At 39.5% G+C, this 26,266-nt stretch overlaps 1 protein-coding gene across 10 annotated transcripts in view; it reads left to right on the top strand.

The window, feature by feature from the left end:
- The window catches only part of HIVEP2 (HIVEP zinc finger 2), a 219,165-nt gene that overhangs the window by 120,121 nt on the left and 72,778 nt on the right, over positions 1-26,266 (top strand). For all 10 annotated transcript variants that reach the window (XM_070376782.1, XM_070376779.1, XM_070376776.1 and 7 more), the window contains one exon: positions 2,242-2,354. The gene's annotated coding sequence lies outside the window, so the exon portion shown is untranslated. The remainder of the gene's footprint in view (positions 1-2,241; positions 2,355-26,266) is intronic.

Raw genomic sequence — 26,266 nt, 5'->3', positions numbered from 1 at the left:
TTTGGTCTTGTTTTCCTTTTAAGGCAGGCAATAAAAACAAAATGAATGGAAGGAGGTGTAGATTCAACTGCTTTCATCAGCTTACAAAGTTATTTTAGATAGGTACTACTGCATGGTGTAAGAATTATAGGGAATCAACCATCATCTCTCAGTTGTTAGTCATTTCTAAGGAATGTTGTATCGTGGTTTGCAAACATGGGGCTCACTTGTTACACAGGCAACATATCTGTACCTTCTGTGTAAATTACGACAATCATTTAACTAAATCATCCATACATATAATTAATATATTTTGTACTTACTGCTTTTGAAGCTTGGTAGGGAGCACTCATGCTGAAAAATTCCTAAATAATTCGAAATCACTGACCACTCAGAGAGTCCTAGTTAGTTTGAAACTAGCGCATACTTGCTATATTGTGAATGAAAAACCTAAATAAGATTCTGGCTTGGTGGCCAATCATGAAATGATGCAAGAAGTGAAGCAAGAACTATGAATACATAATTTAAGAAAACAATATTTCATCTAAATAATGAACAGAGCGGTGGTAGATCTAGACACTTGTACAGGTCAGTTTCACATTATACATTGAAGCATTAATGAGGAAAGGATTCTTAGGGTCTTCAAGTCATTCTGTATCATGATGGGCAGTGCGCCAGATTTTTCCTAGAAAGCGACTAGCCTAAACAGTATGACAGCACAAAACCATCGTGTAAGAACCCAGAGATGATAGGACACTAGCTACTCAACGTTGTTTGAAAGCACCTTTGTATAACTAACTCTTTCATAAAGGGCCTGGAAAAGTGCCAAAAAAATATTGCACAGCTCTTAGATACTCAATGTGAAAATTATGTGCATTGTACCATTTTGCATTTCATTGTTTAGGTGCTCTAAACCTAAGCAATGTAATGGTCCAGTGTAATTAAAATAACCAAACTATTTGACATTTGTCTCGTCATAGTTATGGCAAGAACCCTAGAATAATAATTAAGGCTATTTATCACCATTAATGAGGACCATATCCACGTGAGTTTCCTAGATAACTATTTCTTGAATAGCAGCAAGACTAGCATCTAGACATTGGTTGTCTTGGAAGTGAAAACACATTTCCCATGGGAACTGGGGATTTCTACTTAGTATTATTATTACTATTTGTCTTCTCCATTAGCAGGAACAATTTTGTTTTGTTTTGTTGGAGCATCTACCTTCAAATAGTGGGTAACAAATCTATTTAAACCTTTTTTTTTTTACAACTGAGGTAACTCAATTTTTCTGTTAACAATATGTGTAGTGGGACTCGGGGAGTGACAGTATGTGGTTAATTCCAAATTGCATTATAAAAATATATATTTATGACCTTGCAATAGGTTTTTAACTTTCACTGGAATATAGTTGTGTCTTATGTCCTAGAACTTTAAAGTTACTTAATCTACCCTGGGAGGACCTGATTCAGAAGTAGCCAGAAGCTGTCCAGTTTTCTCACTCTTCTGCCTAGCCTCCCAGATTCCCATTTATCTTAGGTTCTCATCAATTGAGATATAGCTTTGCCTTCTGTCAAACTTTCTCTTGAAGCTAAGATAGCAAGTTAATATTTGAGCTTCAGAAAATACACATCTATGGGTAAGATGAATAGAATTAACTGATATTACTTATGAACCATAATTAAGCTGTTTATGGGTCTCTAGTAAACACTTTCTGTGGGAGACAGGGTGTAACAGTCTAAGAATGATTTGGAAATTTATGCTAGTGAATTCTCCCAAATGATCTATCTGGATATTCATTTATATTCCTCAAGAGAGATTGCCTATAACTAGGACTTGCCTGCTGTAAAGAACTGCAACCTCCACATTTTCATTGCATCAGTAAATTAATAAGAATCAATGAATAGAATTCCAAAGTAGTCAGTTACATCTTTTCCTCATCTCTAATTTTACTTATCCTAACTGACATTATATAGTCATCACTTCCGTGTGCCAATCAGTACTGAAAATAAACTCTTCTGCTCTCACACATTGTTATTTTATTGCTTTTTCTGTGCCTGAACATTCTTTTTATTTTCAAACTGGAAAATTTCATCTAGTTGCCAGATGCTTTTGTTGTTCTACAGTTTTAAGTAGCACAGTTACTTAGAATATATAATAATAATCTTGCTTTGATTTCCATGTTACTAATATATAGATGATATAATGCTCCTCTGGTTTAAATGCTATACTTTGTTGTGTTTTTTTCTCTTTCCTCAATAGGTGGAGTCTTTGGATTTTTTAAAAGACAACAGTAATTGGATCTACTTGAAAAATTAAGTGAATTGATTTGTTTGGAACACTCTTTGACCAATTCTTTAACGTTTAGCCACTGGGTAAGTTGAGTCAAGTACTTTCTATGTGGTTTGACTTCAAAATTATTGAAATGATCTCAAGCCAGGTATTAAGCTTTATGTGAAATTTTGAAACTCATAATTTGAGGCCCTCAAAACCTGTGAAAGATGTCTAGGATGCTATCTAAATGAACTTCACCACATCAGCAGAACCAACCTGATGAGAAAGATGAGAAGATTAGAAAATGTTGTCATTTATAGTTTGAAACCAGATCCTTTCATTTACTGTTCTAATCATTATTTGCTTGTTGCAATCTGAGGTAATGTGAGAATATCAGATTTTACTTTTAGTGACATATTCGGTACTGTATCGTATCAGATTCAAATCTAAGGTATCAGGCAGCAGTCCCCAACCCTTTTGGCACCAGCGTTCTGGTTTGGTGGAAGACAGTGTTTCTACAGACTGAGGACAGGGGATGGTGGTTTCAGGATGACTCAAGAGCAGTAGGGTTTGAGCTTCTATGAGAATTCAATACTGTTGCTTATCTGACAGGATGCAGGCCTCAGGGAGTAATGCTGGTGATGGGGAGCAGCTGTAAATACAGACGAAGCTTCGCTCACCTGCCTGCCCTCCACACACCTCTGCTGTGTGGCCCAGGGGTGCAGGGACGGTGGTTGGGGTCCCCTGCTACAAGGAACATTTTCCCGACCCAGGGATTGAACCTGTGTCTTCTGCATTGGCAGGCAGATTCTTTACTACAGCACCACCTGGGAAGCCCCTGAGAAAATTAGTAACTCTCCTTATTCTCGTTTTGCAGAAGGCTTGGTTTCTGTGATAAGAATAGCAATCTGAAGGACTTACTTAATCCAGCTTCCTTATTGCACTGTGTCACTTCAGAATGCTCTTAAGGTACAGAATTCTTAACCAGGAAGTTTAGGCTTTTAGCAAATTTTGGGGCTGCCAAGCCAAAATTTAGCGGGAACAGGACTTTGGTTACTATTAAGATGTCAGTGTAGTAAAGCCTGCTCTGTCAAACAGATTTTTAAAGTCAGAAATCTAAACAATACTAGTTTTAGGGTTTGGTAATTTTTGTTTTAACTGGGCAAATGCTTACTCTCTATACAGTAACAGAAAACAGGGAAAAAATTTTGTATTCCTAGTCCAGGTCACAAGATTTGACTTTCTGAAATTCTATGTTTTATTCATGATTCTAAATTGTGCAGCCTGGTACTTAATTTTCCTCTGGATAAACTGAAGGTATTTAAAAATCTGATGAATGATGGTAAATGAGAAGAAAGTGTCTAACCATTCAGGAAACAGACTTCAAAACCAAACTAACAGTGTCTGCTTTACCTGTGGGCATCTTCAGACGTGATGGGTCAGGGGGTGTTTCAGGGATACTGTCGAATACGGATTATGCATTGCTAACAATTGCTTTAGCTTTGTCTAGAATAATTTTCCTTTGGCAACTTCCCTGGAACTTGATTTGTTTGAATAGCTTTTGAGCATCCAGTGAGTGCAGAGATGTTAAGTGTGGAAACCCAGGGAACCTTTTCATGTGGCTTGAATGGGTTCATGGACCCAAGATTCATCTGTGACCAAGTTTTTACTGTTATGGGCACATGGTACTTTTGGGAAATTTTTTAGGGTAACTCAGTGGACATGAATTTGAGCAAACTCTGGGAGATTGTGGAGGACAGGGGAGCCTAGCGTACTGCCATCCATGGGGTCACCAAGAGTCGGACACAACTTAATCACTGAACAACAACAACAACAACAGCTAAGCAGATGAAAAACCCATCAGGAAGAGAAATGGTAAAGAAGTTTCAAAAGCAAAACCTTAATTTCTTCAGTAGCCATAATGGAAGATGAAAATTGATACTCTGAACTACTCACTTAAATGTCTTTGTCTGCCACATTTCATTTTCCATCTGCTCACAAGGATTGACTTATACAGTTATTCCCAAAGTACCCCAGAGTATAACAGTTAAATTTGGTTGGTGGGACCTAATTTAAATTATGTTTAGGAAACTGTTCTGTAGGTGCCTCGTGAGAATGGACGTTGGCCTTCCTGCTTATCTCACTGTGAATTCTGAGCACCTTTGGTTAAGTCAGATCTTTGGTTAAGTCAGTCACTGCATTTTAAAATAATTTTTCTTTTGAGTTACATAAGGACACAATTCGTAAGGTTACAGGAGGATTAAACTCTTGGCAGGTGGTAGAGACTCAGTAACTAGTAGTAATAATAACAATGGTGATTCACGGTGGTTAAGTCACAATCATGGTTTAAACGTAACAGTAATTGTATTTTATTAATCACATGACTGATTCTTTAGCCTGTCATTGTGGACATAGCTCACAGAGATGAGTACTTCTTCTCCATTAAATCAAATACTTGTTGAAATACTCCATAAAAACAAATGCTTGTTTTGGTAAGAAGCACAGCATATGAAACCAGTCAGCTTTTTTCATGCCATATATGACATTATCAGCAAGCTGTCAATCACTTTATCTGTGAGCCTGGTCTTGTCCATTGACTCAAGCAAGGATTTTTTTTTTTTTTTTCAAATAATAAATTTTTAAAATATGTCCATTTTCCCCCACTCAAAATTGCTAGAAATAGAAAACAGGGTAAATAAAAAGGGAAAGTTTGCATGAGAAAATTTTACATGATAAAAAAAGAAAACTGTCATCATTAGGATGGTCTTCCTTTTATGATATTTTTTGTAAAAAGATAATAAATATAGATTACTTTATAATAATGTGACTTTTCACGTCCTGCCATTGTCCTTCAAGAAGCCAGTGCTTTTGACCGATCTTGACCTTATTCATTTTCAGGTACTAGTAGCTGGACTATATAGACCTTTAAATCAGGTGCACAGAGTTATATGCTCTCATTGCATTGAATGCAATTATTTCAGAATTATGTAAGTAGTATGTCTTCTTTACGCTAAGGAAAGATAAGACGGAGGGTGAAAATTGTTAGCATTCACCAAGTATGTTCTGCAGAGTCAGGTTTTTTGCTATAGCTGCTTCATCTCTGAAAAGTAAGAATAAAGGATTCTATATTCATTTGAGGAAATCGGATTTCAGAGAAGTAATTAATTTGTTAAGAATTCTACAGTTATGATAGTAATTTTAAGAGTCAGAAGTTATCAAAATCTTACTTTGAATTAGAAAATCCAAACTATGTAATTCTATTTCCTGTAGAAATTGCTGTATTTTCTGATTTCCCCAGACTCAGTTTTCATCCATCCATCTGCTCCTTTATATGTTTTTATAGTTATTTTTGTCATTACTTATACCAATATGGAAAATAAAACGGAAGATTTTTAATCCATTTTATTTAGACACATTTTTCCTGGTGGCTCAGATGGTAAAGAATCTGCCTGCAATGCAGGAGACCTGGGTTCGATCCCTGGATTGGAATGATCCTTTGGAGTGGGAAATGGCAACCCACGCCAGTATTCTTGCCTGGAAAATTCCATGGACAGAGGAGCCTGGTTGGCTACAGTCGATGGGGTCGCAGAGAGTCGTACATGGCTGAGCATGCATGCATATACATAAAGATTTGATGAGGTTTCAAATAAGGTTTGCACTCTGTTCTCTATGGTTTGATACAGCTTTTCCTGCTATTATATATAATTCAGAGCAGACCTGATGAACTTCAATGTGTTGTGGCCTTCAGAGTATTTACTTTAAATGGAGCCATTTTTATAGGTTTTTCAGGTGCTTACAGTTCTGTTGGGTCCTTTATGTTTTAAGTTAGCTGAAGAGAGTTTTACTAAACCGATATGAAACCTATGGCCTTATAAACTCTTCCACAGACTGTGGTTTGTTTGGTCATTACAGTCTGTGTGAGTGGAGCTCATTACTGTTAGCTTCTCGGGCTACAGAATTTCACTTTTTCAAAATTATTTTTAACCTCTTGTATAAAATTTCAGTCTTCCTGCTTTGTTTTTCAAGCACGTCACTGGACTATGCCTAGATTCATTCATACATTCAGTCCCTTACCCTTCATTTATTCATCATCAGTAAGATTAATTAAACCAGTATTCTGAGCAGAGCACATTTTGTTCCTCGAACATTCTGTAGCCATTTGAAAGACTTGACTGATTTTCTCTCATTTTCTCTTGTTTCATGGTACTCCCTCCTGCCTCTCCTTTCTGCCCCTTCCTTTAACTTGCAGTGTAGGATGGCTGTGTGTGGCAGGACCCCTTCTCTTGTATTGGCCACACAGAACCTGCACAATGGAACTGAGTAGTCATATGCCTTGTTTCTAGGATGGCCTGAATAATTATTTGTGTAATGCCTTACAGTTTGCCAGTGGCTTCCACATTGGATGATCTCACTTAAATCAAGAACTATTGTGTGGCTACTACTTACATTTAATTTTGTGTGTGAGGAAACAGAGGCTCTGGGGGTTACAGTGGAATGGTTTGCTCCAAGTCACAGCATTCGTGAGTCATAAAAGCAGGATTCAACCCTGGTTCTCCCAACTTCAGACGGCATGTCATTCGATGCCAGGTCACCAGTCTGGTTGACGGTGCTGTGCTGTGTGCTGGGAGTGTTCAAATACCAGAGATTTGTTGATATCATCTGTATATTCTCTTTAGCATGAAACATGTGAGTAGATGCCATATGGAGGTTGGGGGAAGAACCACATCTCACAGTTTTAAGGAATCTTGAAGGCAATGCACCTTTACTTCCTTGATGATACTGTGAAAATCACCAATCACTCCCTTGCTCTGAGAATCTCATAGACTCCAGGCAACATCCTTGTAGATCAAGAATGGCTTTTGGAATTCTGGTCTTTTGGCAGTTATAGTTTTCACTGTGAATTACTAGATTGGATATTGGAGAGCATCACCCACGAGGGAAGTCGTCATGCTTTATCTCTTCTCTCTGAAACTCCTTGCTGTTGTTGTTTAATCATTCAGTGGTGTCCTACTCTTTTGCTACCCCATGGACTGCAGCCAGTCAGGCTCCTCTGTTCATGGGGTTTCCCAGGCAAGAATATTGGAGTGGGTTGCCATTTCCTTCTCTAAGGGATCTTCCCAACCCAGGGATTGGGTTCTAATTCTCCTGCATTTCAGGCAGATTCTTTACCGCTGAACCAGCTGAGAAACCCTGGAGTCCCATTAATACTTTGTATTTTTCTCCTGTCATGTTTTTGTATATATTTTTGTGTTTGTGCTTTTTAGTAAAGTGATACCTGTAGGACTTTTATCACACCTGCCACTCTGTAAGCTGCTTGAAGGCAAAGACTGCATCTTTATTTCATTGGTGTCCTCTTCAGCCTTAAAAAATAGTGGTTGAAAAACAAGTAGTAGATATTCCATAAATAAGTGTTGAATTTAATGAAAACATTTGATTATGAGCTTTCATCTAAGATTCATTTTGGGAGCTTCAAATTGGTACCTGGGCACAGATTTAATTTTAATCATAGTAGGGAGATGAATCAGCAAGTCTTTGTGTGTATGAGTTGCTCAGTCGTGTCTTGACTCTTTGCGACACCATGGACTATAGCTTGCCAGACTCCTCTGTCATAGAATTCTCCAGGCAAGAATACTGGAGTGGGTTGCCATGCCCCTTCTCCAGGGGATCTTCCCCAGCCAGGGGGGTCTCCCTCATTTCAGGCACATTCTTTACCATATGAGACACCAGGAAAGCCCCTGAGCAGAGAGCCATGAACAGATTTATATGCTTTGTAGGTGATCTTTGCAAATGCAAAAAATTTGTCTTGAAGTAAAATAACAACCCCCCCCTCCAGCCACAAACAAAACAAAACTCCATACATTCTCCTACAAAGGTATTTTATTGTCCCTGTCTTGACCATGAGAACAAAAATAATTGATCTCTGCAAAGACTTAATGAGATAAAATAACAGTGGGCTCTGTTTGGAGGCTTCCTAGAAGGTACAGGTGTAGCTGTGCTGTGAATGTGGAGCATAGCTGTCACAGGCTTAGCACTAAGGATGTGCATTTAACTTGGCCTGCGTTGCTGGGAAGTCCCTGAAAATTTTTTAGCCAGAGTGATGTCATCAGAGCTGCACTTTAGGAAACTGAATCAGGCTGGGTTGTGTTGGATGGCGTGGGGGTAGAGGTGAGGGTGGGGTGAGTGGGTGCAAGAGTCCCTGAAAGCCTCTTAGGCGGCACTTAACATTAATTCACACAAGAAGCTGTCACCTCCTGTTATGCCCTTTCCCTCGCCTCCCACACGTACATCACAGATGAAAGCACTGTTAAGAAAACCTTAGTGAACACTTAAATCCCAAGTTCAAGGAATTCTTTCTTTTTTATTGTATCAAAGTATAGTTGATTTACAATATTGCCTTCGTTTTGGGTGTACAGCATAGTGATTCAGTGTTTTTATTTTTATAGATTACACCCCATCTATCATGGCTATACTACCCTGTGCTGGAATTCTGACTTAACTTCCTCCAGTCTTTTCTTTAGCTTCTCACTTCTTGGTTCTGCATCCTCATGCCTTTGTGGCTACTTTCAGCTCAAAGTATTTCCTTTAAGACTCTGCTGATGCCTCCACAAGTGACTGCTTCTGAGAATTGTCCCTGGAGTCCATACACCCAATGCCCAAGGGCACAGTGCCTAGACCTGACCTATGAAAATGTGACAGTTGTACCAAAGCACCTTTGATCTGACTTTGTGCAGTGGAGGGTCAGATGGGTGTTGAGGGCCTGAATTGCAGTGACAGCAATATTGTAAATCAGCGGGTGGACAGGACACAGACAAGATGAGAGAGGATGTGCAGCAGGCCCATATAGGGCTGCCTGATTGGATGTAGGAGGTGTGTGTGTGTGTGTGTGCATGCACATGTGCTTCCGGGGGCGGGGAGCAGGAAGAAGCTGTCAGTGATGACACTGGGCTTTGAGTTTGAATAGGATTTTTAATAGAAAAAGGGAAGTGAATCCAGAAGCTGGCTTGGGCTGTAGGATGATGAATTTGTGTACCAGTTGAGTTTGAGATAAAAGTAGATAAAAACATGTACTTTCTACTACTCGACTTTTTTTTTTCCCACGAGGATTTATAGCTGGAAACAGGAAATCATTGGAAGACTTGAGTTTTCTTCCTCTTTTTGCTGTTCTTCCAGCTCCTTAAATATTTCCCAAGAGCTGAGGATGGTTTTAGGTTTTCTCAACCTTACCCCTGCCAAAATCCCCCACAAATTCATCTCTCCAGGAACATGTGTACTTGTCCGAGTACTCACAGCAGCCAGAAGTGTACCTTTCAGCCTCCTAAAAGAAAAACTTTTGGGAAAAATATAGTTGTCCTCTCCTTTTGACAAGCATGAACATTGTCACCTTACGACTTGCTGAAATTGCGCAGCAAAGAAGCACTTTCGTGCAGGCTGGAAAAGCAAGGGAATGCGAAAACACAGGCACTTCCTCTTCCCTTTGCTTGAGGCATTCAACTGAGACAGTCTAGTTCAGGGAAACAGGGGCATTTTTACTTGAGCACTAAACTCGAAGAAGTGTATTAACCATTCAAATCAGTGTGTATTAGCCATTCGAATCAAAAGTTGTTCTCTCAATTGGTGGTATTTCTAACAATAACATCCTTAGGCTCTTAAATTTGGTGGTAGCAGAGAGCCAGCTGGTCCCAGTGTAATACACTCCCATCCCCATCCACTGAGGAGTTTCTGAATTTCAGCAGAGATATTCTTGATTCAATCAGTTTAAAAGCATATAATGATCCTGTAATTATAATTTGTCATTACCTTGTGTACTAATGATTAAAGCAAACATTTAATAACCAAAGGGCAGTAAATATATTTTAGATCTTGAGCCATAAAAAGATTTCCATTAACAGAATGTTTTTTGCACAAATAAATTATTCATTGACTGTAGCAGAGCTTGAGCCTGTCATCAGCCTTAAGTGGAAATTTTGAGAACACCAATCATAACAGACGCCAACACTAAGTTGGCTTGAGCCTCCATCCTTCTTACATGGAACCTGAACTTTTTTGGCTATTTATAAGAGCTTTAATTCGGTTAAATTCAATGAATATTTATGGCATTTCTGCCATATGCAATTTAGTGTTCTGGTGGTTGGAGGACTACAATGATGAGTAAGTCTTCATTTTAGTCTTTAAGTTGTTTATACACCTAAAAGAGGGACAAGATTAGTAAATACATGACTTGGATATAAGAAGGCTTAAGTAGCAACCTCAGAAATGTATAAATAAAATTTGTTGCAAATTCAGGGGAGAAAGAAATCACATGCATTTTCTCATGGGAACAGGGAGGGAAGAGTTTGGAGATCAAGAAGTGTTCCCTGAGGAAGGCTTTTAAGATGGGCAAGGTTTTGACAGATGGAGAGAATTATAATGACATAGGCAAAAAGTTGGGATGTATAATGTGGATGTCATTGGAATGAAAAGTAACTTGGTGTGTTTGGAACACAACATTGGTAAGTGAAGAGACATGAAAGAAGAGGAAAGAGAGATACCTAGAGATTTAGAGAGTATAGAAGGCTTTCAATGAGTAATTAGCACATCAGTTTGGTAGACATTAAGGAACCACTTTTGAGCTAAGGAATGATGTGATTGGATTATATTTTTGAAATATACCTCACCTCATAGGTAAGACTTAGAAAACTTGGAGGTCAACAAGTTAAAGAGCCATTGGAATTGTCTCCATGAGAGGTAATAAATTTCTGAACTAAGTTGGTGGTAATAAGAATACAAAGGAGGGCCCAGATGGGAGAGATGGTACAATTATTTGTCTATAGGTTTCGCACATGATTGCCTACATGATGGGTAGAAAAGAGGAAAGAGTTAAAAATTCCATTCAACAACTTTAGGCAGTTTTTGAATCCAGTCAACATCTGTGGAAAACCAGAGTCGTATGCAAGACGTTGTACTCCGTGCTAGAGTTGTGTACTAAGGAAAATGAGAAAGCTGCTGTCTCTGAATGGCTGAAAATTTGATTGGGGAGATAAATGTACTCAACTAAAATCCAAAGCAGATCATGATTAGTATGATCACAGGAGATATGAGAGAGTGGTGCTTGTGTTAATTTTGATGCTGGAAAAGTGGAGAAACATCTAGGGGAGAGGACACTTGGGCCTGGAAGATCAGATAGAGGAATCCAAACTATTTTAGGTCTCAGAAACATAGTGGGAAAAACTAAGTGAGACAAGTATCAAAGAAGCTGAGGGGGAAGAACCTTACAGACAGAGGAGCTCTTATTGCCCCTGGTATGTCAGATTCTGAGCTGGGAGCTCTGTGTTTAAGGAGTGGTTCCACAGTGCTCACAGTACTGCAGAGAGTTAACAATGTTATCTAAGGAAGGGCCCCTGCATTCAGCAATTTTAGGATTAGGAGTGGTTTTTTGAAGAGGTTTCAGTTGGATAGAGATTAGCCTGGTGGCTCAGATGGTACAGAATCCGCTTGCAATGCAGGATACCTGGGTTCAGTCTGTGGGTTGGGAAGATCTCCTGGAGAAGGAAGTGGCTACCCACTCCAGTATTCTTGCCTGGAGAATTCCATGGACAGAAGAGTCTGATGCGCTACATATAGTCCATAGTCTCACAAAGAGTCGGACATGACTGAGCGGCTAACTCAGTTGAGTAGGGAAGGAAATATTCTGAAGGTTATTCCTAGTCTTGAAGCCCCAGTACTTTGGCCACCTGATGGGAAGAGCTGACTCTGGAAAAGACTCTGAAGCTGGGAAAGATTGAGGGCAAGAGGAGAAGGGAACAGCAGAGGAAGAGATGGTTAGATAGTATCACTGACTCAATGGACATGAGTTTGAGCAAATTCCAGGAGAAAGCAAAGGACAGGGAAGCCTGGCATGCTGCTGTCCATAGGGTCTCAAAGAGTTGGACATGACTGAGCAACTGAACATCAACAGCAATCTTGAAGACAGAAGTAAACTCTAGACTGAACTTTCCTCAGTGATTTATCCTTGACGGGTCAAGTTTACAGAAACAGTAGATCTGATTGCACCAGGTGGTCTTCGAGGTACCCCCTTGAGAATGTGTTAGTCCTCAGCGGTTTAGTTGCTCAGTGGTTTTGACCCTTTGTGACCCCACGGACTACAGCTGGCCAGGCTCCTCTGTCCATGGGATTCTCCAGGCAAGAATACTGGAGTGGGTTGCCATCCCCTTCTCCAGGCGATCTTCCCGACGCAGGGATGGAACCTGGGTCTCCCACACTGCAGGCAGATTGCTTACCATCTGAGCCACCTACTCCTGAGAAGTCTTTGCTAATTGTATATTGCAAGCGTCTTGGATTCCTAGATGATTTTCTCACAGGTCGGAGATTTCAACACTGACTCCCAGCCTCCTTTGCTCACTTCCTTCTTCCCACCCCTTCCCTTTAAGCACCCAGCTGGTTAGGGTGCACGCATTTGCCACACCCTTGGCTCAAGGTCAGGGAAGTCCTCGGGCTCTCCTTGGCGCTTTTCCCAAGTGGAAGGAGATTTCGACAGAGAACAATCCAGGGAAGTGCACGCTCACAGAGACACATACGCACACACACCAGTTCTTTTCCTGTCCTTCAAGATATTCATGTGCCAGTAAACAGACAAAACATACCGTCACTTACAGGCAGGTTGTGTCACATTCACCCTGAGAAAACAGGGCAGGAATGTAGTCATCTAGCAGGAGGTAATGGGGACAGCATTTAGGAACAGTGATAGAGAAAAAATTAAAGGAGTAACACATTACTATAGAATGTGAAGGGATGACATCGTGTCAAGGTTATGTTTAGTGGAGTTTTAAAAAATCAATTAGTACAGTAAATTGAACACAATAAAAGAATTTTCGCAGAGGCACTCATATTACTACAGAGGGGAATTTTAAATTGTATCAGGCCATCCTGTAATTTGAGAGGAACGAAAGGAGGGAATTTAAAAGGAGTAGGAGACTGGAGCAAGAAGCAATTGCTTCTTCACCCCTCAAACGTTGTGTGTTAATTATCATTCATTCATTCATTTATCCATTACCCACTTGATCACTCTATCAATAAACGTTTACCAACTTCCTATCGTGTCTTGAGCTGAATGCTGGGAAATGTAACTGAGTAGAGGGGGGAAAAATGTAACATTTTAAATACAGTACATCCTTCTTATGGGAAACTAGCCAATAGAAGTAGGTTTCCCTGTTTTATTAATATTAGTGTGTGTTAGTCACTCAGTCGTGTCCGACTCTTTGTGACCGACCCCATGGACTATAGCCCGCCAGGCACCTCTGTCCATGGCATTCTCCAGGCAAGCATACTGGAGCAGGTTGCCATTTCCTTCTTCAGGGGATCTTCCCAACCCAGGGATCAAACCTGGGTCTCCTGCATTGCAGGCGGATGCTTTACTGTCTGTGCTACTAGGGAATCCCACAGCTTGATAGAAGTACATTTATGAGGTGAGTATTATATACTCCTGATTTTACCGCTCAAAGCTGACTTTCTGCCATTGTAAATCCTAAAATGGGTTCAACTTGCTACAGTACAGTAGTCCAGCTCTATTCGATTAATGGTTATGGGACTTGTCAGAACTTCTAGAGAAACTGTCGTGTGTTCTCATCAGACTTTACCTACTACAGGAAAATTGGAATTTCTTTTCCTTAAGAATTCAGTCAGCAGGATGATTAATCAGGCTGCTTTTCCTCTGTCTTATCAAAAGCCTTGGGCTAGATAGGGTCAATAAGCTTTTTTGTGTCGCCATAGAAATGTCCTCAGGAAATTCCTCCAAACATAGGGTCACTATCTACCTTCTGAAACATGACAAGATCTTTACAACCAGCAGTCATTAAGTCTGACTTAGACTGGTCTCCTAGGGCACAGTAAACCTGAGAATGTTAGTGATATGTTCCTTGCCAGCTAATTCTTTCTCTTTTTACTTTTTTTAATTACCCCTCCTTGCCTCATTTTAATAATTTTCTGCTCTTTTTCCAACTGGCAACTGTAGCTAATAGGTTTGTGTCTGGCAGGACTTGTTTTATTATCAGCTTGGTGATGCATAAGAAAACAAGACCTTCATTTTCAGCATATATTCATGTTTTGAGGTCAGATATAACATGGTGCCATGTTTTAACTCTATTAAATGGTCAAAAATTTAAAGTGAACTAAGAAACCTATGGCACTTTTGTCCCAGAACTCTTAATCTTAGTTCTTTTGTTTTCAAGTAAAATAAAAAATATATATGTGTCATATTTTCATAAATGGCAATAATTTTCATTATAAGTGGCAGCAATTTTTTATTATGTCAAAACAAAATTTTGGGTTTTTGCAGTTGATTAACATTAACATAGATTTTTGCAGAGATACTAAAATATTGTAATTAAACTATGTTAACTTGAAAGTTTTATTATACATAAAGAATGCACTAACCCAAATTTGGGAGTATTTATTGACAAAAATAAAATGTTTAAGTGGACTTTTTTTATTCTAGAGAGAGAGAAAACAATCTCACTTTGGTATTATTTTCTAAATAGTATGCATTTATGACTGCCTATACTGTTTTCTAAATCTGTGGCCATGGAGAAGACAGGAACTGGTCTGATGTGTGTACCTAGATCATTCATTCATTCACTCATTTATTCATTCATCCAGGATAGGGATGGAAGGATGTTGATCAGTGACTGATATTTTCCATTTCAATAAATGCAAGTAAAATAAATGTTTTTAACTGGAAAATATAGTATTAATAGAGAGTGAAGAATTACATGTCACACTCTAGGTTGTTGTAAGTGGATGGAAAACTGCCATATGGTCAGGAAATACATAATAGCATCATTTTAATAAATTATTGATTAATTAATTATAAAATTCTCTTTGATCATCTACAGGTAAAAGGGATGTCTTCTTTTCAAATTATCTAGAATTGTATGCGTGCTTTTAAGTTTATGTGCTGTGAACTTTTGCCAGTGGCAGGAACAAGACTTAAAATACTTACAAGAAATTTTCTGCTGTATTAAAAAAAAAAAAGAACATTAAAAGAATTAGAAAGATAAATATGTACCTGGTGCAGAGTTGATACTCAATAAATATCTGTTATATGGAAAAAAAAGAAATTTTATGCTAGTTACAATAGAAGAGTTCTTCAGGGCCCTCATCTAAGCTTTTATTCTTAAGCTGTTTAAACATATACCTAATGGAAATTTATCCTTAAGAATTTTATGATAAGACATTTTATTTTACAATTAGCTACAGATATTAAAAATTTTCCATATCAGATATTTTATATTTGTATTTTTTGACACAAATAAGATTGTCTTATACAGTATGTGAGAAATAATATTTGTTCACTTTTTTTGTGATTTTACTTAGAATTTAGAGATGAGCCAGTGGACAAAGAAAACTTAATCTTTAATTGAAGATATACATATTATTTTATTTTAAACATTGCTAGGATTATAATCACATTTTTAATGTACCCCATTTTACATACATATGTTTGATGCAGTTTGGATATCTGATAAAAATTTAAATTGAAATAAATTAATTCCATTTTAAGGTTGGCACTGTGAATTATTCTTCAGAACAGATGTAATTAGTTAACATTTTTCTGAAGCACACATTTTAAAATCTTTTTACCCATAATATCATTATCACTTAAACCCTCTTTTAGAAATCTTAGAGAATTATGTTTGGAAATGTTCTGTATAAATTTTGTAATGTCTATTATAAATAGATATCTTTGAGTTTGTACATTTAGTAATAATATACATAACTTATGAGAAGGATGACTCTTGGTAACTCTGTGATATCTAAGTCTTATTTTGTAACATTATCAAAACCTTAATGAGTGATTTCTGAATTTAATAATACTAATGTTACATGGTAACACATAAACAGTATGTGGATAGTTAAACTGTAGTAGGGGCTTCCCAGGTGGCACTAGTGGTAAAGAATCCGCCTGCCAATGCCAGAGACACTAGAGATGCAGGTTCAATCCCTGGGTTGGTAAGATCCCTTGGAGGAGCACATGGCAATCCATTCCGGTGCTCTTGCCAGGAAAGTCCCACGGACAGAAGAACTTGGCAAGCTATGGTCCATGGGGTCGCATCTAGTCAGACATGACTGAGTGACTGAGCACACACGTACATATAACTGTGGTAGGTAGGGAACAGTGATTGGTTGGAAAATTCATTGGTTGAAATGTCAAGAAACTGTCGAGGTTCTTGGGGTCTCATAGACTATGTATCTTGTGCAAGTAATTCAACCTTCCCTTATTCCACTACCCACCCTCTTAATTTATATATATATAATATAATTGCATATTCATGTACATCTGCAAAACCTCTAAAAGTCTTCCTCTGTTTAAAATAATATTCTGTGAGATTCTAAAGAAGAGTTGGAAGGCAAAAACCCTTCATGGGTGGCTTGCTTTCATGACAATCTTGAGGGAGAGTTGATTAGAAGCCAGGCTTGGTTTGGACATAAGTACACACAACCTAGGATTCGGCTATTGCCACCAATACTTGTGAGGCCTCCAGGGCAGGAGTTCAAATGGATGCCCACATGCTTCTTCTTAAATGAGTCAGTGATTCTTTATTTGTCAAGAATGTGAATTTGCAGGGATTTTATCTGACCAGTTTAAGTTGTGGATTTGGTGAGAATAATTTTCTGGCTCCTCCTTGCTGTTTTGAATAGTAATTAAATCCTCATCAAATAATGAATTTGTAATACCCTGTTAGTGAATTTTATATGGGTCATGCTTAATAAAAGTTTGCTTACTTTCATTGTTTCAGGCTTTATAAAGTTAAGCAGATTGACTTTGTCTAACCCCACAGTTTGCAGTGTCACAGCTCACAAATCTTCAGGGCATTTGAACTCCTTTGATTATAGATTGGAGCACAGAGATTGGGCACAACATAAGGAAAAGGCATTTCCTGGGCCTAAAACAGCTGTAGTCAGGAGCTGGGGTGTTTAAGGCTATAAGACAACTGGATGCCAGTGACAGAGGCACCCATATAGTTGTTAGCACATTTCTTTTGTGTATTTGTGGTATGGGGGCTTTCTGAGGCATGGAACCCAAGGCAGGAACTCCTCCTGCCTTAAGGTGTGGACTCTGCTATTGTATCTGGGCATTAGCATCCTCTTGAGGGGCACTAGACAGCAGAGCGCCTCCTTCCTGAGGACACTAGGGGGAGCAGGTGGAGGAAGGCGTAGCAGATGCTGTTGTGACTTGCTGTCAGACTCCCCGTGGGCTTTTGTAAGTCCTCCTTGCTGGCATCCTAGAAATACTTGGTTGGGACTTTTCGAGGGGACTGGAGGTCCTTTATGAGCAAGTGGAGCTGGAAAAGGAGCTGTGGTTAATTGGTGTTGGTGCCCCTTCATCTGTATATGCCTGTAGGCTGCGAGGGTCTGGAAGTGTTTGGGCAGCTCATTTCCAAGTCAGTAAGTGCACCCTTCACTTCCATAGGGATGGGGAGAGACACTTCCATCCCTTAAATCCGTTTTCTCCACACATTTGGATAGGATAGTTCCATTTTCATTTTGTGAATATGCACTGTGGAGGGAGCTAGCTCCTGTTGTGCCTGCTCAGTTGTGTCAGACTTTTTGTGACCCCCAAGCTGCCGAAGGGAGCTAGGGAAACAATTAAATCATTGATCCTAGGTCATTGGAATGATGAAGGGATTTATTATTTACCTAGATTGGGAACCTTAACCACAAATAGAATTGAGAGGATCTGAGAAATTTGGTTGAGAAAAGAATTAAAACTTTATTTTCACAAACATCCAGTGGAATGTTGGCACTCCCTCCATTATTAATGTAGGCAACAGACAGTAATGTTAGCAGTTTCTGTGACTTTGTCACCAGTAGAAGTCACAGATATTTTCATGTCACCTTACTTTGTAGATAATATCTCACAGTATCTTTATAATTGTGACTACTCAAAATGATGGTGAATATTATCCTGCACTGTATCCTGTTTCTGATTTTTAATAGTCACATATATTACTGTCAACAGATGTGTTTAAAATCTTTTGAGGTAGTTGAATTTCATTTCAATTGGTTTCCTTTATAGCTCTGTGTATTTTATTTGACGTAGTTGGAAACACCATGTTAGGAGGGATCCCCAGGCTTCATCAGGTTGTCCAAGGGGTTCATGGTGATGAGAAGGTTGAGAAGTTCTGATCTAGATAGAATCTCCTGTTTTACTGCCTTGGAGAGGGTAGTGAGTTACTTACGGTTACCTGGAACAGGAATTAAAAGTAGTGTCCTTCCTGTTGTGTGTGGCCCCCTGGCAGCTCCATCCCCATCTTGGTGCCAGGGGAATGAATGCCTTAGTCTTATTCAGCAAGCCCTTTTATTATGATGGAGGCCAAGTCGGCTTCCTTCTTTCCCTGTTCTTCCCTGTTCTGTGGTGGCCTTCCCCTCACCTCTGACTTCCAGGCCTGCAGGTGGTGGTCATCTCCAGCTGAGCTTGGCCCTTCTTGGCCCTGCGGCCCACGTCATGACAAAGCATGTTGTCCCGAGACACCTGAGCAAGTCAACAGAAAGAATAGAAAATTTAATCCTGATTGATTGACCCCATTTTAGTGGTGGTATTTCAGGCAATGTTGATATCCACCCCCCAGCAAGGGAAATCTTTCGTCCAACCCAGTGGGCTTTGTTAAATTAATTGAGGAACTCTTGTCACATAGCTTCTTCCTCTTTTAGACTAGCATAAGGCTGAAATATCAACAGAGAAATAGAGATTTAACTACTAATATTTATGTTTCACTTCCTAGTGCCATTTCTTAGCACTGTATTATTCTCTTACCTATTATAATGTTATTATCATTATCCCTGTTCGACAAATGGGAAAACGAAGGCACGGGAAGGTTAGGTAACTTGCCTGAAGTTATCTATCTGTCTACTAAGAGTTGGAGACGGAATTCGAAAGAGGTTTTCTGGGTCCAGAGCCCCTGATCTGGGCTGCTGGGCCGCGTGTCCAGTTGCTATCCCAGTGCCCCACACCACCACTGCCCAATCTCTGTTCCCTTGGTTTGGGGTTATTTTGATGCAGTTCTAGGAGGGACTCTTTCCAGTTTCTCGGAGCTGTCTCTGAAAGGTACTGTGTCTTTTGGTTCCAAGTCCATTCGGCTTTAATCCCTTGCTTGTACGTATTCGGGCAATATGGAGAAGGAAAAACACATTCATACTCAGAAGGTTTAGCAGTGCTACAAAATGCTTAATTTGGATTGACTTCGTCTCCTTTTCAAGGACGTTGTCAGTGCTTTGATCTTTGCTTTTGTAGCCCTCTCGTCAGCAACATTGGCAAATACACCTTTGAAAATTTGTATCTGAATTCTTGTATTTTGAAAAAAAAAAAAATTGTTTGTTAGTGTTTCTCTTCTTGAACACTAGTTGATGTTTTGCCAGCTAGTTAAACGTCTGCAAATCTGAGTGTTGGCTGAGAAACTGAGCTTGCTGTAACCAGTTATCCCCAGATGGCCAGGTTCCGTTGTGTACCACTTTTATAGATGCTCACTGGTTGCATACTTGGGGTTATGAGGTGTACTGTTCCGCTTGTTTTTGCCAGCCATGCACAGCACATTATTTGGTAGGTTGAGACAGATGGTATAGCTTAAGCTAAAATGATGAGGGAGGGGAGAAAATGAAAAAAATAGAAAAAGGGCACTTGATTTTCTAACTCGCATTTTGGAAGTGAATTTTAGTTTCTGTGATTGACTAATAAATGCAGTGTTGCTCTAAGATTCGAATTCATTAACTTCTGTTTAAACAGATATAACTGAGTAATCAGCAGGAAGCAATGTTTTCCTCCTTGGATGCTTTCAGATTTTATGGGGTCTCCTCCAGATTTGAAAATGTTGGGCCATTGGAAGTGTCAAAAATAGATCTGGGCTCTTCAGACTAAGATATACCACCATCAGTACGAATCCAAACAGAAAAATCCCAAATCTTATTTTTAAACTGGGAAAAAAAAAGGTATATATATATAGCCTGGCGAAATAGCGGTGATAAGGACAATTAATCAGTTTTCATGCAGCTGCTTCCTGACATTTCTGCAAATTGTTGTGGAAAAATTAATGAAGGTTAGATCAGTAATGGTTTCAAGCTTGGCCAGTGGAAAGTATGACAGTGTTTCCATCAGCAATTAAGCTGGGCTGCTTTCTTTTTTCTATAGGGGAAGTGGTATGATGTGTGTTCTCCACAGGAAATGGAAAACGGCAGCTGAACTCTGTGAGCACAGGTATGGAGGAGCTCTCCATGGCTGCTCCACCAGGTGCTCCTTGGTGGGCATGACCAACCCATTTGCATTTTCTGCAGAAACGCTTTAGTTCTGCCATTCCTGAAAACAGAGAGTCGGGATTTGGGGATTTTCTTGAGCTGCCACTTCAAAAACCCAGATAGACTCTGTATCTAAACTTTGGGAACCAGAAAGTGGAACTTATGACAAACAGAAAGTGAAACTCACCTATCTAATTTTATTTTTCAAGCCAAAGGTACTTCAGTACGAGCCCAGTTCACATCCTGTGTAACCCTATGGGATTTTCCCCAGTATTAGTTAAAAAATTTCCCATAGGGTCACACAGGATGTGAATTAGAGTAAACACTTAACAAACATGATGAAAAGGAAATTAGCTTTCTCAATGATCCTTTCACTGTTAACATCCTGAGTAGCTATTAGAAACATGGGCAAGGGTGGCTTCATGTCTCATTATCAAGTTGTTACATTATTAATAAACTGTATTAATATTCTACTATATGTGAAATGCATTTCTTAATATATGAAACTAGATTTTACCTATATATTTTCCTCTTTGGAAAACATTAAAAAGCCTTGCAAAATGCTCTATGAACCTGAGGTTCTTAACCTTTTGCGGGGAGAGGTTCACAGATCTCTTTAGGACTCTGAAAAAACCTCCTGACACGTTCTCCCAGATAAATGCATATATTCACAACATTTTACATACGATTTTTAAAGTTTCACAGCTATCTTAAGTGAGCTTGGATGCCAGGATTTTTTTTTTTTTTTTAGTTCTAGTTTTATAAAGCTTTTTATGGACAGATAGAAAAATATAGTGAAAATGTTTATTCATTTCAAGTAAAGAATTTATAAGAGGCACTTTTTAAGAAATTTTAACTGTAGCAGTAATAATTCTTTTCTGTTTCCACCTGGAAAGTGTTTCCTTGTCTTTGGAAAGGAGTGCATACATTGAACAGAACTACAAAGCTGGCTTTGAAGCCTGAGGGGTGACATATTCCCAGGTGGCGCTAGTGGTAAAGAGCCTGCCTGCCAATGAGGGAAACATAAGAGATGCCGGTTCAGTCCCTGGGTCAGGAAGATGCCCTGGAGGAGGGCATGGCAACCCACTCCAGTATTATTGCCTGAAGAATCCCATGGACAGAGGAGCCTGGTGATCCATAGGGTTGCGAAGAATCAGACATGACTGAAGCGACTTAGCATACATGGGTGACATATTAGCAAGTGACCTGAGGTATCCTGCCTCTGTTTCGTCATCTCTAAAATGGTGGCAACAGGGATAACAAATAGTCCATTTTCAATATGTATCCCTCCCCTCTTCTTCTTTCCTTCCTCCTCTGAGAGGTAGCTTAAATGCCACTTTGTTATGCGTCTCTTTGCAATTTCTGAAGGCAGATTTTTTTTTCACTTTTCCCCTCAGTGTTTCTCTAGTGCTTTGTAAATCTCGTTACTCTTAAAATTGTGTCGTCATTCACTGGTTACAGCTAAAGATGTGTGTTTTGAGACTCTTCTGTCTTATTAGCGTTGTTTTATGTCTGTGCATGCTGCGTCCAGCCTAGTGCTTAAGACACAAAAGCATTCCCTATTTATTACATTAGTAGTAATCAGATCAGATCAGATCAGATCAGTCGCTCAGTCGTGTCCGACTCTTTGCGACCCCATGAATTGCAGCAGGCCAGGCCTCCCTGTCCATCACCAGCTTCTGGAGTTCACTGAGACTCACGTCCATCGAGTCAGCGATGCCATTTAGCCATCTCATCCTCTGATTAGTAGTAATAGTATAATGCTAATTAGAAATAAAATAATTTGGACTTGGGCTTATAATTATATCATGCTTATGTGACTGCTAGTCATCACAGAAGAGAGGTCAAATGATCCATGTACAGCTGAAGTGAAATTTAGTGAGAGGACAGAACCTTGAATGGAAAGTATGTCTTTTCCAGTTTTGGCTACCTCCAGAGTGTATTCTAAACCAGAGCCAGAGTGTTCAATCAAGTCAATCACCAGGTGATTGGGAAAAAAGAGATGTTATGACATTACTCAAATGTATTTCTTACACATTATCTGACTCTCAGAAGAAAATGTGGGCTCCCAAAGCCTTAGTTTTAGAAGTTTATTTGTTTATTCAAACTTTATTATTTAGGATTGGGGTTGAACAATAGCTTGAAGGACATCTGATTTGACTTTCTTTGGATTAAGTCCTCACATGCCCTTCCTAATGCTTTTCAATTCAAATTGAACAAAAATGTCCTGCTCTTTGAGGAGCTGATCATTTGTCAACTCCCATCGCTCCCGTTTCTCTCTCTCTCTCTGTAAACACACACACACACACACGTATATCCTGCAACTGTTACAAATATATTAAAGACAACCTAAAAAAATTTATATCAAACCACATTGTCTTAATACTTGAACAACTCATTAGCAGTCAGCTTTGTTCTTTCTATATGTGATGAATGGTTTCCAAGCAGTAAACTATGATTTAGAGCCTTGGGCATAAAGAATGACTTCATGAGCCCTGGGAGGCTTGGAAGAGAGCAGTGCCTAGTTGGCTGCTGGAAGTCTTGGAGCACACCAGTGTGGAAAGACAGCAATGACTTAGGATGGAGAAGGAGAAGAGAGTTGAGAGGGGAGAAGGAAAGATGCTGGAAGTAGAGGGTGATGTCTGGTGGTCTGGGGAAGGGTTTTGATGCAAAGAAAGAACCCTTCAGTTCAGTTCAGTCGCTCAGTCGTGTCTGACTCTTTGCAACCCCATAAATCGCAGCACGCCAGGCCTCCCTGTCCATCACCAACTCCCGGAGTTCACTCAGACTAGTCCTAACCTTTAGAGTACTAGTAAACTGTGGGTAGAACACTGGCTAGGGTAAATAGATGAAAATCAGGCCCAATGGAAGGAACTTCAGAAATGGAACTGAGGATCCATAGAGGTGCCTGCCAGTGGTGCTGAGTTGAGGAATGAAGAGGTTGTTGTAGCTGACACAGAATACGAGCAGAGGCTTGTGCCTGTGAGATATAGATAAGCTATGCTAAGTCGCTCAGTCATGTTTGACTCTTTACAACCCGTGCACTGTAGCCCAGCAGGCTCCTCTGTCCATGGGGATTCTCCAGGCAAGAATACTAGAGTGGGTTGCTATACCGTCCTCCAGGGGATCTTCCCAACTCAGGGATCAAACCCAGGTCCCCCACATTGCAGGCAGATTCTTTACCATCTGAGCCACCAGGGAAGCCCATGAGATATAGATAAAGAGTTGAATTTAGACTATAGGGAAGTACAAAATGTTTGTTGGCTATGGACTGAATTGGGAGCAAATACAGTTGAAGATTTTGCTAATAAATCATTGGCCATGAATTCTTGGCACTTGTGAGATGCACACCATTCCTTTACTGAAGCATTTTCACCTCCTGGAAAGCCTTGTCTCTGCCTGTCAGAATTTTCAAGCCCTTACTTAACTTCTACCAGCTGCATAAATATTTCTTTCCCAACACTAGCTCATAGCAGTCGCTCTTCTGCTAAGCTTATATAGAACTATTGTAAGTCCCATGGGCTGTAGCCTGCCAGGCCCCCCTGTCCATGGAATTTTCCAGGCAAGAATAGTGGAGTAGGTTTGCATTTTCTCCTCCAGGTGCTCTTCCCAACCCAGGGATTGAACCCACATCTCCTGGTTTCCTGCATTGGCAGTCGGATTCTTTACCACTGGAGCCACCTGGGAAGCCCATTGTAAATGCAGTGGCAGTTAATTGACATTTAAAGCTCGAATTTAACTTTTAACCTGCATGTCTTGTCTCTTGAGTGAGCTTCTAAACTTGTATAAAATTTGACAGTGTAAAAAAAAATCTTTTCTGTGGTCTAATATGAAGTCATGCCTATAGCAAGAATTCAATATACTTTTAAGAATTTTAAAAGGTACTGAGCTTTTGTACACATAACACAGTGCACAAATACTGCTGATTCTTCTTCCTAAATATCTCTTTGATCAATGCCCCCTACCTCTGCCCCCATTCAATTCCACAGGGTATGTCTTTGAGCTCTTACAAGAGCCTCTTGGCTAGGGTCCAGGCCTTCAGCCCCACCCACTTCCCTTACACCCTCTACGCTGCTTCCAATGCTATGTTTGTAAAAAAGAAATCTTCCTTCTGCTTTAAGATAAAGTTCAAAATCTTACCATATCATAAAGGTGCTTGATTATCTCGACCAACTCTGTAATTCCTATATCATTTCTCTCATCTCACTATAAAACCTCATGAAATTGATAATACTTCAGTAATACCCAAATTTATTCATTCCCAGAATATACCTTGTTTCTTCTTGCTTCTATGCATTTACAGTTGCTATTTTCTCTCCATGTCCATAGATACTTCTAGATATAAAGGTTGCCTGGGTTGTGGAGTTTTTTCTCACTCCCCCTTTCCCTTTCCCTCTTTTGTCACCCCCAGCACAGTTATTCACCTTCTCACTTCTGCTCCCATTGTGCTTTCTCCATCCTTGAAACATATGGTATAAGATTATTTTTCACCCGTCTGACCCTAGACCATAAACTCTCCAAAGGTTGCATCCTCAGTTCAGTTCAGTTCAGTCGCTCAGTCGTGTCCGACTCTTTGCGACCCCATGAATCGCAGCACTCCAGGCCTCGCTGTCCATCACCAACTCCCGGAGTTCACTCAAACTCATGTCCATCGAGTCGGTGATGCCATCCAGCCATCTCATCCTCTGTCGTGCCCTTCTCCTCCTGCTCCCAATCCCCCCCAGCATCAGGGTCTTTTCCAATGAGTCAACTCTTTGCATCAGGTGGCCAAAGTATTGGAGTTTCAGCTTCAGCATCAGTCCTTCCAATGAACACCCAGGACTGATCTCCCTTAGAATGGACTGGTTGGATCTCCTTGCAGTCCAAGGGACTCTCAAGAGTCTTCTCCAACACCACAGTTCAAAAGCATCAATTCTTCAGAGCTCAGCTTTCTTCACAGTCCAACTCACACATCCATACATGACCACTGGAAAAACCATAGCCTTGACTAGACAGACCTTTGTTGGCAAAGTAATGTCTCTGCTTTTGAATATGCTATCTAGGTTGGTCATAACTTTCCTTCCAAGGAGTAAGCATCTTTTAATTTCATGGCTGCAATCACCATCTGCAGTGATTTTGGAGCCCCCAAAAATAAAGTCTGACACTGTTTCCACTGTCTCCCCATCTATTTCCCATGAAGGTTGTGTCTTATTTATCATTATATTTCTGGTAACCACCATGGCCTGGTAAGCAGTCTGTAAAGTAATAAAGGAAAGGTTGTGAAGAGAAGCTGAAAAAGTTTTCGGTTATAAAATACCTGAACTGATGATGAGGCATCCAGATTTAAATGTCTTGTAGTTTATAAATTTTATTGCATTTAAATGGTTTAACAATATAATATTTATATTACACTAGAGGGACAAATTTAAGAAAAATTCATGAAATATGTATATTACCCATGTGTAGAGCATAATGAAACCATGAATGTGAATATTTTCAGAATCCAGAAGATTCAACAACAAAAACTAGGAGAGGTAGATGAACCAAAAGATGATCAGTTAGAAATTAGACCAGAAAAACAACATTAATCTTTCAAGTGAAATAAACTCTCCCAACAATTTTGACTGGATTAATATAATTGTCTGCAATTATGAAAAAATAGTGGCCTGCCCATGAATTTTTATTATCACCATGTATGCTAATATATATGTAGCTGGTAAAGTCAAGTTATTTAAAACTGTAAAGTTATTTATAAGTTTTGATAGTCCTCATT

Source organism: Bos mutus, chromosome 9, assembly GCF_027580195.1.
Source record: "Bos mutus isolate GX-2022 chromosome 9, NWIPB_WYAK_1.1, whole genome shotgun sequence".
Lineage (NCBI taxonomy): Eukaryota > Metazoa > Chordata > Mammalia > Artiodactyla > Bovidae > Bos > Bos mutus.
This window is presented reverse-complemented; position numbering and strand designations above follow the sequence as displayed.